Below are 20,219 nucleotides of genomic sequence, written 5' to 3' on the forward strand. Positions count from 1 at the left end.
GCTGACATCGGGTTTTACAACTATGCTTCCGCTAAACACTTAACTATGTTTTGATTTGAAACACCTTTCATATTGTGTGGTTGAATTTTACTTAATACTTATTGTGTTCAATATGATTGGTGGCTTGATCCTGGTCAGTCACACCTCTAGGCGGTGATACTCCGCGTGTGGATTTTGGGGGTGTGACAGACGGTGCTAATTAATAAAGAGATTTTGCAATCGGTGCAGCACCAGTTACAAGATCAATTCTATATTCAATATGTCTCGCAGGGGGCAATCCAGGTAAGTCTTCAGGGAAAACTTCCGGATAATCACGAACTATAGGAATTTCTTCGATCTTCCTACCTTCAACCTTCATATCTACTACGTTAACCAAGAACGCAGGATAGCCCTTATGCAACATCTTGTGCATCTTCATAACACTAACAATTCTCGATACTCGACTCGATCAGTCATCGTGAACAACTATAGCTTCACCACCAGGGATAGGTATCCGCACTTGTTTCTCTGAACAAAAAATCTCAGCTTTATTCTTGGATAGCCAATCCATCCCAACGACTACATCGAAACTACCCAGCTCCACTGGTAACAAATCGATACTAACACTATGATCGCATGACCGAATACTACAACCACGAATGACTTCGTTAGTTTCTATCAATTTACCATTTGCTAATTCTATCGAGTACACACGTAGTATCAAAACAAAGTTTTTTAAAACAAATCGACACTTACTTGTTTGAGAACACGGAAATGGTTCAAAGTTTTTCAAAGCAAAACTCAAGTCAGCCCCAGTATCAAGGAGTACAAACACAGAATGGTTATTGGTCAAGAACGTACCGGTGACAACTGCAGGATCATCACGTGCCTTCCCAGCATTCAGCTCAAAAGCTCTGCCCCTGGCATTCTGACCTTTCACATTCGGACAATTTCTCTTGAAATGTCCCTGCTCTCCACATTCGTAGCATCCCACGAGCTTAACTCTTATCCGACGTGCTCTTAGCATAGCACTCGCGAGTCACATGCCTAGTTCGACCACACCTGGCGCACTTTCCTTGCTCATCACCATGTGCTTTCTTCACCGAACCACTCTTGCCATCCCTAGCATTATCCTTTCTTGAACCACTAGAATTAGCCACAAATGCTTTCCCCGAACCGCGTTTCTTCTCACGCTTCTCATCGGAATCCTTTTTCAAGCTCTTAGACTTTCGCTTCCACGAATTTCCAGATCTAGGCTCAGAACGCTCCGATCGATCAAATTTCCCATCTGCGTTGGCTTTTCTCGACGACTTCCCAGTCTCATCCTTTTTGTTAAGGCTACTTTTGCGAGTATCATCATCCGCTAATGATTTCGCCAGAGTAGTAGCTTCCAAATAGGTAGTGGGTTTCGCATTTTGTTCGTTACGCGATAAGCGTTTATCTTATTATTGCCAACATAATTTTTAACCAAGTTTGGATTTACCAACACATCAAATACGACATATAAACACCAATATCAATAAAATAGCCTTTTATTTATTCATTACATGTGTTACATTTGTACGGTACAACTCAAAATAGTCGGGTGTCACATAAGCCACTGTATCGATCTTCTCGGTAATTTCGAAAGGTCTGACATAACGTGGATTAAGCTTGCCCCTTTTGCCAAAACGAACCACACCTTTCCAATGAGGGACTTTTAGCAAAACTCGGTCTCCAACTTGGAATTCCAAGTGTTTCCCACGCTTATCAGCATAGCTTTTCTGACGGTCGCAGGCTGCCACCATTCATTGTCTAATCTGGGCAATCTTTTCTGTTGTGTCAAGTACGAATTCAGGGCCAGTGACTTGGCTATCGCCAACTTCAGCCCAACACAAAGGTGATTGGCATTTCCGTCCCTACAATGCCTCGAACGGTGCAGCCTGAATGCTAGTGTGGTAACTGTTGTTGTAAGAAAATTCTACCAGGGGTAAGCGTCGCTCCCAGCTGTTACCAAGGCGATGACACATGCTCGCAACATGCCTTCAAGAGTTTGGATGGTATGTTCAGTTTGACCATCCGTTTATGGGTGATAAGCGGTGCTCATGTCTAAACGTGAGCCGAAAGATTTGTGCATAGCCTGCCACAAATCGAATGCGAAATGTGGGTCACGATCAGAAATAATGGAAGTTGGCACCCTGTGCCTAGCAACTACTTCATTCAAGTAGATGTTGCAGTAGCTCTGGTTGTTGCAGTAGCCCTGGTGGCTTTTGGTATTCGATCTTGACTCTAGCACATGTCAAGCATTTGCTAACGTACTTTGCTATGATCGCTTTCATGTCAGGCCACCAGTACAAGGCCTTAAGGTCATAATACATCTTGTCGGAACCGGGATGCATCGAGTAGCGAGACTTGTGTGCTTCGTCCATCACAAGCTCTCGAAGGTTTCCGTAGGAGGGAACCTATATATGTTCCATGAAGTAGTAGATGTTGTCATCCTTGAGTTCGAGTTGCTTTTCCATGCCCCGCATGGACTCAGCTTGCAGATTCTCCTCCTTTAGTGCTTCAACTTGAGCATTTCGGATTTGGTTAGGGAGGTTCGAATGAATGGTAAGCTAAAGCGCACGGACACGCTTAGGTTTGGTTTCCTTTCGGCTGAGGGCATCGGCTACGATGTTTGCCTTGCCCGGATGGTATTTGATTGCGCACTCGTAATCACTTAGCAGTCCAACCCATCGGCGTTGCCGCATGTTTAATTCTTTCTGATCCAGATAAAAAATTGTTTTTTGAATGTAACAAACAAATCAGCCGAACCTCGGGGACGATTTTGCCATTTTACTTTTAAAAATATTACAATTGTTTGGTTCACATATATTTAAATAAAAAAATTTTAAATACAATATCTATAAAAAACAATGGCATTTTAAGATACTTAAAAGTTAAGATCTTTTTTTTTTTTTTTTTTGCTTTAAGGCATAGGGTTAGGGATGGCAATGGGTCGAGTTTGGGACGGGTTTAGGTAATCCCAAACCCAAACCCGGTTAGATATGCTTGTCCCAAACCCGTCCCAAAACCCGTCGGGTTCTAGCGGGTAAATACCCATCGGGTATCGGGTATACCCGCGGGTTCCGGGTAAACCCGTTAATTTAAAAAGATTAATCGTTGGGTATACTCATCTCAAAACCCATTGGGTATCTATCGGGTAACTATTAACCGGTTACATTTTGTATTGGTATTATAAAAATATATATCAAATAACTACAATGTATACGGAATAGAATGCCTATATGTGTAGAAAATGGATGTATCATATATATACATATTTAATAATATAAAAGAAATTATATCGGGTATATAATCGGGTAAACGGGTACACTTTATCGGGTAATTGGGTCGGGTAAACGGGTATATAACTAAATCCCAAACCCATCCCAAACCCGCGAAAAAAATCAAAACTATTCCCAAACCCGTCCCAAACCCGATTAACCGACCCCAAACCCGTCCTAAATGTGTCGGGTTTCGGGTTTACCCAGCGGGTTCGCATTTGATTGCCATCCCTACATAGGGTACAACAAAAAAATAGGTTAAATTAGTATTTCTAACAATAATTACACTTTAATCCATTTATCTTAATTGCACTTTAAGATCTCATCTTTAACAAGAGTATAGAGAATTAGTTACTAGCTACATTTTATCCCCTTTAAAAACTAAGTATTCCACGATTTTTAAATGGTTACAATTTTTTTATACGTTAATACTTTTTTTAAAGTATACAATAAAAATGAATATTTTAATTCTCTTTAATTTGAGTATATTATTGTTATAATTTTTTATTTATAAAAATGATATGTTATGGGATTAATAGTGTCTAAGGGTGCGCAATACCTAGATAGTTAACTGAAATCGAACTGAAAACAGACGAAACCGAACCGAAATCAATCAAAATCTGAATTAACTGAACCGAAACTGAATTAACCAAAGCCGGTTATCAGATTTTTTTTGTACCCTGGTTTAACCAAAATTAACCGAACTGAACTATTATATTTTCATATATTTCTAGCTTTTATAACTTAAGTTCATGTACTTTATAATTATACCTCCATTTATGTATTTATATTTCCATTTCATGTATTTATAACTCAATCTCATGTATTTCTAAGCAAAAGTTTTAGACGAAGTCTGGTCTATTAACTGAAATTAAACGAGTCAAATCAAAAACCGTCAATTTAACCAATTGGTTAATAAAATAGATTAATCAATGATTTTGGTTTCGTTTGAGAATAATAACCAAATCAACCAAACAATACACACCCTGACAATATTTGTGTTTTCCAATGTATTGTGCGAACATCCTTCCAGTAATATTACAAAATCGAAAAAACATTATCACTGAACTGTTGATCCTGCTCTTAGATATTTTATGAATTTTTAATTATAATTCACTGAACTGGAAAAATGACGGTGGTTAAACTTTTCACATGCTCTTTTATGGCAGGCTGTTGGGTTTTGCGTTAAAGAAGAAAATGTGAGATTACTGATTTGTATATGTTTTTATAGTTCATCTAACGAGGCCTAATGCATTAGTGTTACTCTTGATTCAATATTTTACTCATAGGTATGGTTTGATTTTAATTTTAAATAGAAATGAATCAGTGTGTGTTGAAATTTTTTATTAATCTAATTTAAATTTTTCTACCCGGGTGTCAACCCGGGTGATAACCTAGTCTTGTTATACACGTAAAGTCTCTCAAATTTTGGTTAGTGTAAAGTAAAGCTTTTAAACTTGTTTATTGCTTAAAGTATAATTGCTTGTAAAAGGTAAAAACAAATTTAAATGATTGATTGTCTCTAGTCAAAGTTATTGAACTACATTTCAAAGGTAAAAAAAACGTGCATACGTTTCTTGAATATGCAAAATAGTATATTTTTTGTAACGAAAACATTAAAAACTTTTTAAAATACTATTTCATGCCAATAAAAGAGTTTATGTGAAATTTACGTTACATAAATAACCTTACACAAGTTCATTTTTAATATACCAAACTTTATTGAATGAGAATTAATGTGATGATTGTTTTTTTTTTTTTTTTTTACTTTTTTGAACCGTTTGAATTAAACCAAATCGGTATTTAGCGAGAATTCAAGAAGAATAACACCTTAATTTCAATGACTTTTTCAATTTGTCTCAACCCCGACCTTATGAACATTTAGCATTCACATCATATATCCCAAAACTTTAACCAAGTTTGTTTTTAATATACCAGAACTAAATTGAAAAGATCATTCTCAGTAAATATATATATATATATATATATATATATATATATAGGGAGCCGCTAGAATGAGAACCACCTCGAGTTGTAAGAACCGCGAGAACCACACCCCACGGAGCGCCGTTCGCCATGATTTTTTTTTACAAGTAGATGTGTGTATTATAAACACAGCCGTAAAAAATCATGGCGAACGGCGCTCCGTGGGGTGTAGTTTTTTACACCACAAATTTGGTGAAAAAAAAAATTAAAAAACACCAAACTTGTGGTGTAAAAAACTACACCCCACGGAGCGCCGTTCGCCATGATTTTTTACGGCTGTGTTTATAATACACACATCTACTTGTAAAAAAAAATCATGGCGAACGGCGCTCCGTGGGGTGTAGTTCTCGCGGTTCTTACAACTCGGGGTGGTTCTCATTCTAGCAGCCCCCTATATATATATATATATATATATATATATATAGTGGAGGGTTCAAATGAGAAGAATTTTTTTGTAAGAAGAAAAAAAAAGAAGTTTCAACCAATAATAATGTTTTATTTTACTTCATTTAATATTTGCATTTAATTTTAATATGAGGGTATATTGGTAAACTTACAAAAATCATTAATTTATATTCTTCCCCTTTAATAACTAACTAAATTAAATTTGTAACTCCTTTTCAAAAAATATACTTTTTCCAAATTAAAAAACCAACTTAATTTAAAGTGTAAAATAAATTACTAGTTGTGTAGAATAAATTACGAGTTGTGTAGGATATATTTCGAGGTGTGTAGGATAAATTTCAACTGTGTAGGATAAAATTCTATAATGTGTAGGGTATATGTAGGAAAATTTTGATATGTGTAGGTTTTGTAGATTATATGTAAGATAATTAATGATTAGTTGACTAATTAATTAAAGAGTTAAAACTTAATAATATGAGTTATAAATGAAATAGTATTTTACTAATATGCCCTTTCTTCTTTTTCTTATCACATTAAATTTCTTCTCAAATGAACCTTCCCCTATATATATATATATATATATATAGGGGGCTGCAAGAATGAGAACCACCCCGAGTTGTAAGAACCGCGAGAACCACACCATCCGGGTCGCCGTTTACCACGATTTTTTTTACAACTAGATGTGTAAATTATAAACACATCCGTAAAAAAAAATTAAATGCCCCCCCCCCCCCCGAGGGGGTAGTTTTTTACACCACAAGTTTGGTGTTTTTATTTTTTTTCTTTTTTCTTTTTTTTTTCACCAAACTTGTGGTGTAAAAAACTACCCCCTCGGGGGGTGCGTTTAAATTTTTTTTTTACGGATGTGTTTATAATTTACACATCTAGTTGTAAAAAAAAATCATGGTAAACGGCGACCCGGGATGGTGTGGTTCTCGCGGTTCTTACAACTCGGGGTGGTTCTCATTCTAGCGGCTCCCTATATATATATATATATATATATATATATATATATATATATATATGTATATATATATATGTATATATATATATATGTATATATATATATGTATATATATATATATGTATATATATATATGTATATATATATATATATATGGGAAGGTTCATTTGAGAAAAATTTAATGTGAAAAGAAAGGGCATATTAGTAAAATACTATTTCGTTTATAACTCATATCATTAATTTTTAACTTTTTAATTAATTAGTTAACTAATCATTAATTATCCTACATACAATCTACAAAACCTACACATATCAAAATTTTCCTACATATACCCTACACATTATAGAATTTTATCCTACACAGTCGAAATTTATCCTACACATCTCGAAATATATCCTACACAACTCGTAATTTATCCTACACAACTCGTAATTTATTCTACACTTTAAATTAAGTTGTTTTTTTAATTTGGAAAAAGTATATATTTTGAAAAGGAGTTACAAATTTAATTTAGTTAGTTATTAAAGGGGAAGAATACAAATTAATGTTTTTTGTTAGTTTACCAATATACCCTTATATTAAAATTAAATGCAAATATTAAATAAAGTAAAATGAAGCATTTTTATTGGTTGAAACTTTTTCTTTTTTCTTCTTACAAAAAAATTCTTCTCATTTGAACCCTCCACTATATATATATATATATATATATATATATATATAGGGTAGGGCTAGATAGAAAACCCTATCTATATAAAAAACCCTAGAAAACCCAACCTCCCGACATTTTTTTTTTTTTTTGAAAAAATAACACATGTAATATACATGTTTTTAAGAGTTTTGGGCCAAAAAAAATCAAAAAAGCCCCGAAGGGATAATTTAAAAAAAAAAAAATTTCAGCAACTTTCAGCATTTTTGTCTAACACACGTTAGGCACTGAATTTTGTTTATTTTTTTTTAAAAAATCCCTTCGGCGCTTTTTTGTTTTTTTTGGCCCAAAACACTCTAAAACATGTATATTACATGTGTAATTTTTTTCAAAAAAAAAAAATGTCGGGAGGTTGGGTAAAAATCGGGGGAGATTTGGGTTTCCAGAGTTTTCTAAGAATTTGAGGGTTTTTTGTCTAGCATTACCCTATATATATATATATATATATATATATATATATATATATATATATATATAGAGAGAGAGAGAGAGAGAGAGTAAGGTTAACATACAAAAAGCCTTATCATACATCACGTAGGAGACAATGGTAACCGTTGGATCAGGGGTATAATCACGCATGGGACCACATAATCACGCATGGGACCACATATTCACGCATGAGACTATAATCACGCACGTTCTATGATAATAACGCACGTTATATTTTTTGTCATGTATGTTAATGTAGGTTAAGCCCTAAAGTACATTATACTTTCTCTCTCTCTCTCTCTCTCTATATATATATATATATATGTTAGATTTTTATGCTATTAACTTCACAGCTGAATTGAGAAGTTTATGTGAAGTTTTTGTGGGAAAAAAATTAAAACACTTTAAAGTTCTTGTTTTGTTTTTAAAAAAATAAAGTTTTTCTATTGATGATCTTTAACTTTAGTAACCAATCAAATATTCAAATACAGATTGTTGCTCTTTAATAACTTTAGTAACCAAATCAAATATTCAAAGAAAGATTGTTGTTCTTTAACAGTAAAACGTCATAAAAGTATATTTTACCCACTCTCATATATTCAATGATTAAACAAGTAGACAGTAATATACAATAAATATAACTAAAGATTTAGATAACTTATTATTTATTTGATACACATACTTCTCATAAACAACATCATATTAAGAACTACATAACATACTTCTACATAGTGTATAAAAAGTAAATAAGTATGAGACATGAACTTTCATGTTATGTATCACATTCATATAATCATATACACATATATTATACCGTTTTATTACTTCTTAACATATTTTTAAAGTAAACTGCCAAAATCATCCCTAAGATTTGGCCAATTTTGACAAATCCATCTAGGGGTGTTCTCCTGGTTTTTTAATCGGGTTTCGGGATTTTCGGGTTGGGTTTTCAAAGCTAAATATTCAACCCGATAACCGAACCATTCTGTGTTCGGGTTCTTCGGTGTTCGGATTAAATGGTTCGGGTTAGAACGGGTCAGGTTAGATCGGGTTTCGGGTTAGAAATGAACTAGTTTAACACAAAAGTACAACCTTTAAAATTTTAATATACCAATGTTAATTATTAGCGAACACTATAAAAACAATTTTATAAACAACTCTTGTATGTCGGATATTAAATATATGGAATGTATTATGTATGCTTTGTTTTAAAACTTTAAAAAATCAGAGGTATGGGTGGACTTGGTGATTTAATTTTTTTAGAAGATAATAATTTAAAATTTTTAGAAGATACGGTTTGCTGCACATTGAAAAGGAAATGATTTTTAGGTCATTTTAGAAAATACAGCTATATATAGACAATGTGCTAATTGTTTTAAATCTATTTCGGGTTTTTCAGGTTAAAACCGATTACCCATTATTCAACCCGTTAACGAATCCATAGAACTATATCCGGGTTCGGGTTTACAGTTATTCGGTTACAGGTTCTTTGGGTTTCATCTACTTCGGGTTTGAGTGACTTTGGTTACGGGTCGGGTTTCGGTTCAAAAAGACAGCCCCAGATCCATCCAAAAAAGTTTTTTCTCACCTGAATCACTGATGTTTCTAAATCGTTGCCAAACCTCTGACACCATTAAAATTCTATGTTAAATAAGGGCTATTCTTGTCATTCTCTTATTTATTTAATATTTCTAATTTTTTTTTATTTACTATTCTTATTTATTACGCATTATTTTATAATAATAATAATAATAATAATAATAATAATATATATATATATATAATTTGTAGAATTAAATTTAATAGTGATGTTCATATGCCAATATGGATGCGTTCAAACTTCTTAAACTAGTGGGTCTTAACATGGATTTACCAGTTATCACGACAATTGGTAGTTTCGCTTTTTTTTATAATAAAATAAATGCAAATTGGATTTAAATAATCCTAACTTGCTCAATTTGGCCGATAATAATTCTAACTCAGTTATTGGCCGATAATAATCCGAACTGATCCACTTTTGGCCGATAATAGTCCGCCGTCAAAAATAGCTTAACGGAGTTAAGGTTTTTTCCGAATTACAAACTGATGTTTTATGGATTTTGATCAGAACGAGGATACGATTCGATTTATGTAAAACTTACCTTGAAACGGTGCTTCAAACGACTTGATTTTTGTTAATTGGAAGTTTAAACACCCGAATTGAAGCACCGTTTTCGTCGTTTGGGGCAGTATTTCAAGGTAAATTTTATATCAATCAACTCGTCTCCTCATTCTTATCAAAATCCATAAAACATCGGTTTGTAATTCGGAAAAAAGCTTAACTCCGTTAAGCTATTTTTAATGGAGGACTATTATCGGCCAAAAGTGGACCAGTTCGGATTATTATCGGCCAATAACTGAGTTGGGATTATTATCGGCTAAATTGAGCAAGTTGTGATTATTTAAATCCAATTTGCCTAAAATAAATTAATAATATATAATGAACTGGCCGAGTTACATAAATATCGCAGGTAAGCGAGCAACAAGCTGCGCCGCTACCCGAGCAACAAGCTGCGCCGCTACCCCTTTCTGAATAGCAAACCCTAGCCTATTAAAGACAAACCCCTGCCCCCTGTTGATGAGCAACTGCTGTGGACAACCTTTTGGACCCTAGTCAACAAACGGATAGCTTCTTGAGCTAAGGAGCCAAAGGTGTCGAAGGCGAAGGGGACAAATGCATGTTGGTTATCAGCACAGGCTTTAGCGTGTTTATCCACCTTTTTGGTTCCGCTTTCCTTATAGCTTGTCCTGCTACAAACCCTCTTTCCCTTAAACCAGCTAAGGGGGAGACTCCTGTGAGATCCACACAAGCATGTTCCCCTCCCGCCCAGCCAAAGACGAGCAGATCCGCTGGTCTCAATGTAGATCTCCTTTCCATGGGATCTGTAAGGAAATTCACAGGGGCCTCCTTCTTGGCAGAAATCCCCGCCCAGCCAAAGACGAGCAGATCCGTTAGTCTCAATGTAGTTTTACAGGTGCAAAATCATAGGACCAAACAACACATGGCTTTTTTGTGTAGACGTATCATCATCTTCATTCTCATTATCTTCCACATCTTCATCTTTTCTTTTCCTATTAAGTTTCCCATTTGGATCTCCGCTATCAGCTATTAACCACCGATATTATATCACATAATCTCTGGAACATATATATAGTATATAATTGTAATTAAGAGTGATTGATTGTAATCTCTAATTATAATCCATGCAATCCCTAATTATCTTCCATGTAACTTAGGAAAGTAGTTAGCTGCCTAGTATCCCTGTATGGATCCATGTATATTGTTTTATAATTCAATCAAGAAATAAGTTTCATTCTGAATTTAATATGGTAGTCAGAGCTTGACCACGATCACCTGAGTTCCCTTTTTTTTCTTCCAGCAGCACACTTTGATTTTATTTTTTCCTCTTTTCTTCCCCGCTTTTTCTTCAACGGGTGACAAAACCCCGTGTACACTATCATGGATATCACCCGCAAGGTGATAATTCTTGATGGTGTGAAGGTCTCTTATACCTCTGGGGTCCGGTTGTTTAAACTGCATGCTCGGGATTATATGGTTCTTTCACACATCGATGGCACCCCTGCACACCAGAGAAGACTGACCCGAAATTTGAAGCCTGGGAAGACATTGATTCCATTGTGTTACAATGGATTTATGGAACCCTTTCCGAAGACCTGCTCATACGGGTTCTTCGGCCCCAGTCCACAGCTCATGAAGCATGGCAGAGAATCTCAAATCTGTTCCTAAACAACTGCAGCTCACGAGCCGCTGCTCTTTGTCACACCCCAACCGATGGCAGAAACATCGGGGTGCGAGCACTAAGCGTTCAGATTGCTCATGAGATTTCCATAACACTATTGTGACGATAGAAATTAATTGATTTCATGCATAAATTGTCTAAAATTCAAACATCACCAAATATCACATTACAAAACTCAAATCATAATTGTTCAAATTGTTCAAAGACTAGATTAGCTAGCGTGACGTTTCTAGGCATTCCCCTAGCTTGTTTTCCATGTTCCATCGCTACCTATCAACCTGCAACATGTATTAAAATATCAATACAAAAGTAGTGACGAGTATACAAGTTTGATAATAGTTTAATAGATTTAAAACAACTCATATCCATAGTGTAAGCAATAAAATAGCTTCACCCGTGCTAGTGTCGCACTCCACGCAGTGATAGCCCAAGTATCCCGATGCTTTAGTGTTTACCCAAGACTCAAGGTAAACTAGAATACTCCTAACAATACCCCCCGAAGAATAATGGGAGAGGTGCACCCCCTATAGCGCTACTATTGTTAAGGCGGAACTAAACACCCTGGATTAAACGTCACGTAGCACAAATAGAATACTAGAATGCACAAGTTTTCACAAACACATAGGATAGAGTATAGATTGCCAAAGTATGTAGTTTGATAGAATACATGTTACACCCTAAAAGTTTAAAGTAAAAAGGGGGATCGAGTATACTCACAGTGATTGCTTAACAGTCGCAACTGTTATTGGATCAAAGGGAGCTCTTTAAGGATTAGCCTGATTAGGTTACAATAGGATGAGAGTTGGGTCGAATAACGGGGTTGCTCAGACTGTTGAAACAGTCACCGGATCGAAGGACTACCCGATCGGACGGTTGTCCGATCGGATTGTCGGTCGTTCGGGCGACATATGTATTGTAAGGAAAGATGGCTGCCCGATCGGATGGCCATCTGATCGAGTTGCCATTTGAGTGAAGTTCACAAGTAAGGGTCTAGGGTGGCTATCCGATCAGACGGTTATCCGATCGGATTACCTCTTGACCCGAGTGTAGGTATTTTGGAGGTTCCCTTCGGACGGCTGCTCGATCGGACGGCTGTACGATCGAGTCGCTGTTCGATCGGGCGATCTTTTGTTCTTGCTTATTATTTGTAAAATTTCTAAGTTCAAAAATTGATGGTGACGTCGCGGCACAGACTGAGTCAACAGTAACTTGTCGCTTTACGGACATTCTGATCGGTCGGGAATCACCCCAGTCCGACCCGTTTGTCTGTTAGTGACGCGTTTATGCTGGAATCCATCACGTGATCGTCTTAATCAGTGAACAATCCGTCCCTGAACCAACTCTAGACCACTGATCGAGTTTACAGTCCGTTCAGTCCCGTTTATCACCAAAGTAAATCGAAAGTCTTGAGGAAAGATGAAGAATAAGCCCAGTTTTATATGAAAAGTATAGATTTAACTTAGATTTAATGTAAAACGCATGAAATATCTTAGATCCGAGCTAGATCTTGCTTAGAATTACATCACATGGCAGTTTGTACAACCACCATCACGACATCACCCTCAAGAACTCAGATATGAGAGATTTCACAGTGAAAAGTGTGATTTCAAGTAAGAATCACGTAGAGAATGATGTGTAGATCAAGAAAGTACAAAGATCTAGCTTAAAACGTACCGAAATCGATGAGAGAATGAAGAAACAGGCGTGTGCGCGTGTCTTGGTCGAGCAGAGCTGTCACATCTCTGAAAAGGTGATGTGACAGGTCTATTTATAGTGAGAGGGAGGAGAAGAGGGAAAGTATGGTTTGGTTCGGATGGCAGTCCGATAGGACGGCTGTCCGATCGGGTAGTCATCCGGTAGGGTGACAATCCGATCGGATGGTAGTCCGATCGGATGGCCACTCTGGCCAGCCCAACCTTTCCATATTCCAGTTCTTGATTGTTTTGAGAGTTAGATTAAGCGTTGCGTTTTATTCGAGTAATAGAATAACCAGACTATAGCATACACATCAAAAGTTTACAAGATTAAATAGATTCTGCCAGTGACAAGGCTCCAGTCTCTTGTTCAACCAAGAATCAAGTTTCACAAGTCTAAGGAGTCAAGCACCAAGTAGATTTAGGCATTCCAACGTAGATTTAGACATTCCAATATAGGTTTAGACATTTCAAGCACACGAAGTTAAACACTCCAAGTATATAGACATTTAGGCATTCTAATCATATAGAATTTAGGCAATCCCACATATAGACATTCCTCATTTAGGCATTTCAACATTAGGCATTCCAGATAGACATTCAAGCATAGATTTAGGCATTTAAATCATACAGAATTAGACATTCCCGTGTAAACTTAGACATTCCAAGAAAATAGACAATCCGACATAGATTGGGGCTAACATAGACAAAAGTTAAACTTCAGGGACTAATCTTGACAAGATCGTAAAGTTCAGGGACGCTGGGCGTTACAGTCTCCCCTCCTTTAGGAGATTTCATCCACGAAATCTTAGAAGAAGACTGTTCAAAGAGATGCGGGTACTTGGCCTTCATATCACTTTTCAATTCCCAAGTGAATTCAGCACCACGCTTTCCTTCCCATCGAACCTTGACAATGGGAATTTTGCTGCGCCTCAGACGCTTGACAGCTTGATCCATGATTTCGACTGGTTTCTCCACAAATTGAACAGCTTCATTTATTTGCAAGTCCTCCAGAGGACCTTGCAGTTTCTCGTCGGCTAGACATTTCCGCAGGTTAGATACGTGGAACACTGGATGCATGTTGTTTAGTTCCTGAGGCAAATCGAGTTTGTACGCTACCTTCCTGTAGGACCGGTTTTGGCACCGTTCGATTGCGTAACGAACGTTTCACGTGCGGAATCCGTGAACGAACGTGACCGAACACACGATAACGTACTTCTGATGTGATTCCATTGCTAAATTTGACAAGAACAATACGAGAATCACAAATCTACAACTTTCTCTCTCTACTTTCTCTCTCTAGAAAGTCTTCTCCAAGTCTTCTCCAAAAGAATATCTCAAAATCTCTAAAATCTCTTACTAAAATTATGACATAACTCCTATTTATATGGTCAAGGCAACTAAATGAAAGTTCACACTAATTACAAGTTTGCCACCTTGCCATTTCAAACTAAATATGACATTATGCGCTTGATATCTTCCGGCTTTTCACTACGACTCGGATTGACGAAGGCGATAGACAAAATATGCATCAACAATCTCCCCCTTGGATATTGCCGTAGTCAATCTCGTAGTGAAACTCGTAACAACTTGTCTTTCTCTCTCTCTAAGACTCGAACAAAGATGTAGTCGACAGACAACTGCACTAACAAACTCCCCCATTGGATGTTGACGGAATCTTCAGTGAGAGTCTTCAATTATTCACAACACCTCAATCTTGTTCGATCTTCTTCAGGAACTCTGCCTGGAATCATTTCTTTTTCAGAAACTTCCTCCTGGAATCATATGCCTGGATCTTTCTCTGGCTCTAACTTTCGTCAGACTCCCCCTATCATCATGCTGGGATCTCTGTCTGGAAATCGTTATCACCATTGAAATCAACTCCTGGCTTTCTCTGTTTAAGCTCTCCTCTGGTTCTGATGTGTCTCCTGGCTATTCGTAGCAACAGGATCAGAAACCTGCAAAACTCAACCATACTATTACAAACTAATACAATTTGCAATTCAACTTAATGAATCAACAAATCATATAAGAAAAATTATGAAGATCAAACTGTAGGTTACCATTCAACTTATTCATCAAGTTAATGAACCAAATTTGCATTTCAAATCTTCACAATTTTACACTCTCTCCCAAACCACAAGTTCAACATGTTTTACACTTGAAATGTCGAACATCAGTTCTTCACACTCTGTTGTCGAAAATCTTTTTGAATTTTTCAAATATCAAACAAAAATACAATATTTTTGGATTTTTGAATTTAATGAAATACAAAAATGAACACTATTTTTGAGAGATTGTGCAAGAGGATCATATCGGTTTTTTGAGACATATCACCAACACCATTGATCTTGATTAATCAGCAAATGTTAAAAACAAATTTACTTCTGATTGTCAGTATTGTTGTCCACTTAAACCTCTACACAAATTTTCAATAGATTCAAGATACGTATTTAATGTTTTAGAACTTAGACTTATTTGAGCGACCCACCTCTTGAATATACTCCCGTATCCAGATCTCAATATTCTGATTTACAGGTAAGTATACTACAAATGATATCTGTATATAAATTAGGGGAAAAATGCGAAGACTGAGGGATCTCAGGTCAGAACTTCCGTTCAGCAGAGAGATATCAGTTTCGACTTAGCAGTGTGTCCCCTTTAGAGGATCTTTTCAGCTACAACAACTGATCATCAATTTTAATTGTCTAATCAGCTGAGGGCTTTATGCTATGTTTCAAGCATATTGAAGAAAGTATTAGCCAGGGACTAGGTCAGAACTACCGTTCAGCAGAAGTCCCGGAATAATACCCCAGACATCATTTGAGTACAAGAACCTAGTATTCCAGAATAAGAAACCTTTCAAACGAGATTTCAGGGGTTACCTATATATCCAAGTAGTGTTCCCCACAAAATAAGTAAGTTTTGATTTTATGTTTATATCTCGAATACAATTTACTAACTGTGTGAAGCCTACTGACACATCATTAGTAAGACTTGTTTAACAACATTTTTGTCTTTACAAATCTCTAGCATGCTGTGATAGTCCACCGACGTACTATCATCTCCTCTTTTTGCAGCAAAACTCATTTTCATTTTTCAATTTTTTAAATTTTTCAAAATTTTTCAAAATTTTCTTACTCCCCCTAAAATCAAAATATGTTTCAATTTTGATTTTCTGAGGAAAAATTGAAAACAAACTATACAAGAAACTTGACAACATAATGTGAATCACCTCAATTCACCATTCTCGTGCAAAAACAATCAGAACTCCCCCTCACAACAAACTATTTTCCCATAATGATTTCAAAACACTTAAGTTTGTTTCAATCAAAATGGTTTTTCCGGAAAAAATTAGTTTGTGTTCCAACCATTTGTAGATTTGGGGTTATCTCATCATCTTGTTTTCTTCAAACCTTTTAAAGATTTATCATTTCCAGTTTTATCATAAACCATCAGTAGAAAATCAAGTACAAATTAATGTCCCTGATTTACCACATGTAAATCGAAAAATCACCAAAGTGAAATTTCTCAAGAAATGTGCCGATTCATGATCCACGATACCATCTTGGGATCTCCGGCAAGTCAGGTTTTTCATTTAAACAGATTCACCCAAGCCTGACGGTCCTTGGGTGATTTCGAATTCTTGTTCAACAATGGTGGAAAATTTGCATCATCCATTGCTAAACCTGAATTCTCCTTATTTACTTCAACCAAAAGCTCCTCTGGTTTTAACGAACCAGAATCATTGCCTGAAGGTGGCTTGTCTGACTTTGACCTGTCAGATTCATCGCCAACATGTGGCTCCTTTGTTTCCGAAGAAACAGATTCATCGCCAGGAAGTGAAAACTTCACTTTCTTCTTTTTCTTCTCCTCTTTTGTCCCCAGATTTGTATCTGATGAATTCTTTTTGCTTGTCTTTGCAACTGAGGAAGTAGATTCATCAGAACTATTATTCTGTTTATCCCGTGAACCCGAGGACAAAATCTTCTCGAGATATTCTCTCGCTTTCTTTCTCTTCTTCCTCAGTCGGTCTTTCTGCCCCTGAGAAAGTTTAACTTTCGTCTCTGGAACTTTCGGTTGTTTAACTTTTAGTTCTTCGGGCTTGACCTTGACTGGAATTCTTGCCACTTTCTGAGACATAACCCTTGATCTTCCCATTGATCTCCTCAGGCAATCTCGGGCAGTATGACCTTTGATATTGCAGTTATAGCACCTCCTGGTCTCATATCTCCAGTACTGGCAATTAACAGCAATGTGTCCATGATAGCCGCAGCTATAACACATTCTGTTATCGTACCAGTTATCACCGTTGTACCAAACACTCAAGTCGTAACACTGTTTGGCCTGGTGATATTCCTTCCTCAACTTTGCTGAATTTGACGCTTTAGCACTGTGGTCTGACCTGCACCACTTATTACCAACATTTTTTGAGTTTTCATTTTTCATTTTTTGTAAATTTTGTTTTTGATTGGATGATCGATCCGATGAACTTTTATTATCTTTTTGTTTCTGTTCTGCTTTCTTCTTCAAAGGCTTTTGCTTAGAACATTCACCTTTTTCGGTCGATTGCAAAACAGTTTTCTGAAATTTTTCTTTCAAATTTAAAAACAATTTTTGTTTTTCTTTTTTAACATTTTCATCATCGGATGCATCATCACAATCTTCAACTTTGACAGAGTCAAAGTTTGTGACACAGTCACTTATTGGAACTGAATTGATCGGTTTTGGACAAGGAATATTCAACTTGTCAGATTTAGTCGCAAAACTGATCAATTTCTTTTCAAGTTCATCAATCTTGATCCTTGAACTCTTAGCTTCGTCTTCAAGCTTAGATATTCTTTCAAGATGAGACTTGATTGAATTTTTATTTTCATTTTTCAAGTTTTCAAGAACAGATTTTTCATTTTCCAAAACATTTATCTGTTCTTGAAGTTTCACTTCATTAGCTTTCAGATTTTTGTTCTCCAATTTTATCCAGAAATCTTCATTTTCAGATGATTTCTGTTTGCTTTCAAAAACCTTTTCATTTTCTTTCAAACCTTTGTTCTCTAATGTCAAACTGTTCACATTACCCAACAATTTGACATTTTCGACTTTCAACTTCTCACAAATACCCTGTAAGTCTAGAATCTGTTTTTCATCAGCTTTCTTCTTATTGTTCAACTTCTTGATCTCCAATGCTAAACTTTCTGCATCCTTCACAAGTTTGGCATTGACTGTCTTGAAGTTGTGACAATTTGAGCATACTGATGCAGACCTTGACAATTCATTCTTTACAGATTCTTTGACTTTTACAGCTTTTTCTTTCCTTTTCTCATCCTTGATCACCATCTGTTCTTCAATCCTTTTAATGAGTGGAGTAATTGTCAGTTGAGAAAATTCTCTAGAACTTTTCAAGTTCAAGACATAATCTTCCCATTCTTCTTTCGGTAAAGCACTGATAAATTTTTCAACCCACTCTTCTGGTTCTTTTGTAATATCTAAATCAGACATTGAACTAACAAGATGGATATATCTCTTAATGATACTCTTTGTATTTTCTCCTGGAAACCTTGAAAACGAATCAAATTCTGTCTCTAATTTCCTTATTTTATCCATTGTTTCCTGAGTCATATTAAACACATTAAAACTCATGATTTCTTAACTCGGTTTTTCAAAACACGGCAACAAATAATCAAACTAGTATGAATCAAATATGCGATCTAAAAATCTGCCAAATAAGCGATCCAACCAAATGTCCGAATACGTGATCCAACCGATGTTCGAATAAGCGGTTCAAAGAACTTGTCTGAAAAGCGGTCCAAATCAATCCGAATAAGCGGTCCAGATTAATACTAGGAGTGAGCAGTGAATTAATATCAGCTAATGGGGCGGCTGAAGTGGGCCTGGATTGGATGAAAGTGGCGGTGGGTAGAATCCAATCAACAATTACAATCAAAGTTCAATCAACAACTACACGTAGATATATGGGTCAGTGTAGATATATGGGTCAGTGTGCTTCACATGGGCTTCAAAACAAGTGGGCGACAAGTTTAGTGGAGGCAACTGTAAGTGGATTGGGCGGTGCCAATTAATTGTCTCTTGCAAACCCACTTCACCTGACAACAGTCGATTATTGGGCCTCACTAAAAGCTAATGATTGGGCAGTCTTATGATAATGGGGCGGTGACCAAAGGTAATTAATGTGGGCGGTGCAATGAAAACAAAACGAGGATTGGGCCGATATTGGGTATTTGGGCGGTGATATTGCAATCCTGCAACACAATATGAGCGATTTGACTTGTGTCCTTAAAAGCGATCCACCTTGTGTCAAATAAGCGGTTCAGAAGATTCCCTAAGAACGATTCAAAGGAATGACATATGAGCGATTCCAATCATTCCTAATAAGCGATCCACCGTTTGTAATTTTGGAGCGGTTCACACGTGTATTTATGAGCGGTTCAAGAAGTTTCCAATGAGCGATCCACAAAAATGTCACAAAAGCGATCCTGAGGTGTTCAAAAAGGCGATCCACAGCTGCAAATTCGGACCGAAAAATCAAGATTTCTCCAAAACGGCTTGGATTTTTGATGTGAAACTTGGTAGGGTTTTGATTCTATGTATTTCGCACAATATACAAGAATTTCAGACGAATCGGACCGTGAAAACACGTTCAATTTGTCGAATTTCCGTAAAGAACGAATAGAAGATGAAGAAATAGGAGAAATCGGATCTGAATCGGCTCAAATCTGTACGAGAACGACGTGTTTGATCAAGCAATCGAGCTCCTAGCTCTGATACCACTTGTAGGACCGGTTTTGGCACCGTTCGATTGCGTAACGAACGTTTCACGTGCGGAATCCGTGAACGAACGTGACCGAACACACGATAACGTACTTCTGATGTGATACCATTGCTAAATTTGACAAGAACAATACGAGAATCACAAATCTACAACTTTCTCTCTC

This window comes from Helianthus annuus, chromosome 14 (assembly GCF_002127325.2).
Source record: "Helianthus annuus cultivar XRQ/B chromosome 14, HanXRQr2.0-SUNRISE, whole genome shotgun sequence".
Classification (NCBI taxonomy): Eukaryota; Viridiplantae; Streptophyta; class Magnoliopsida; order Asterales; family Asteraceae; genus Helianthus; species Helianthus annuus.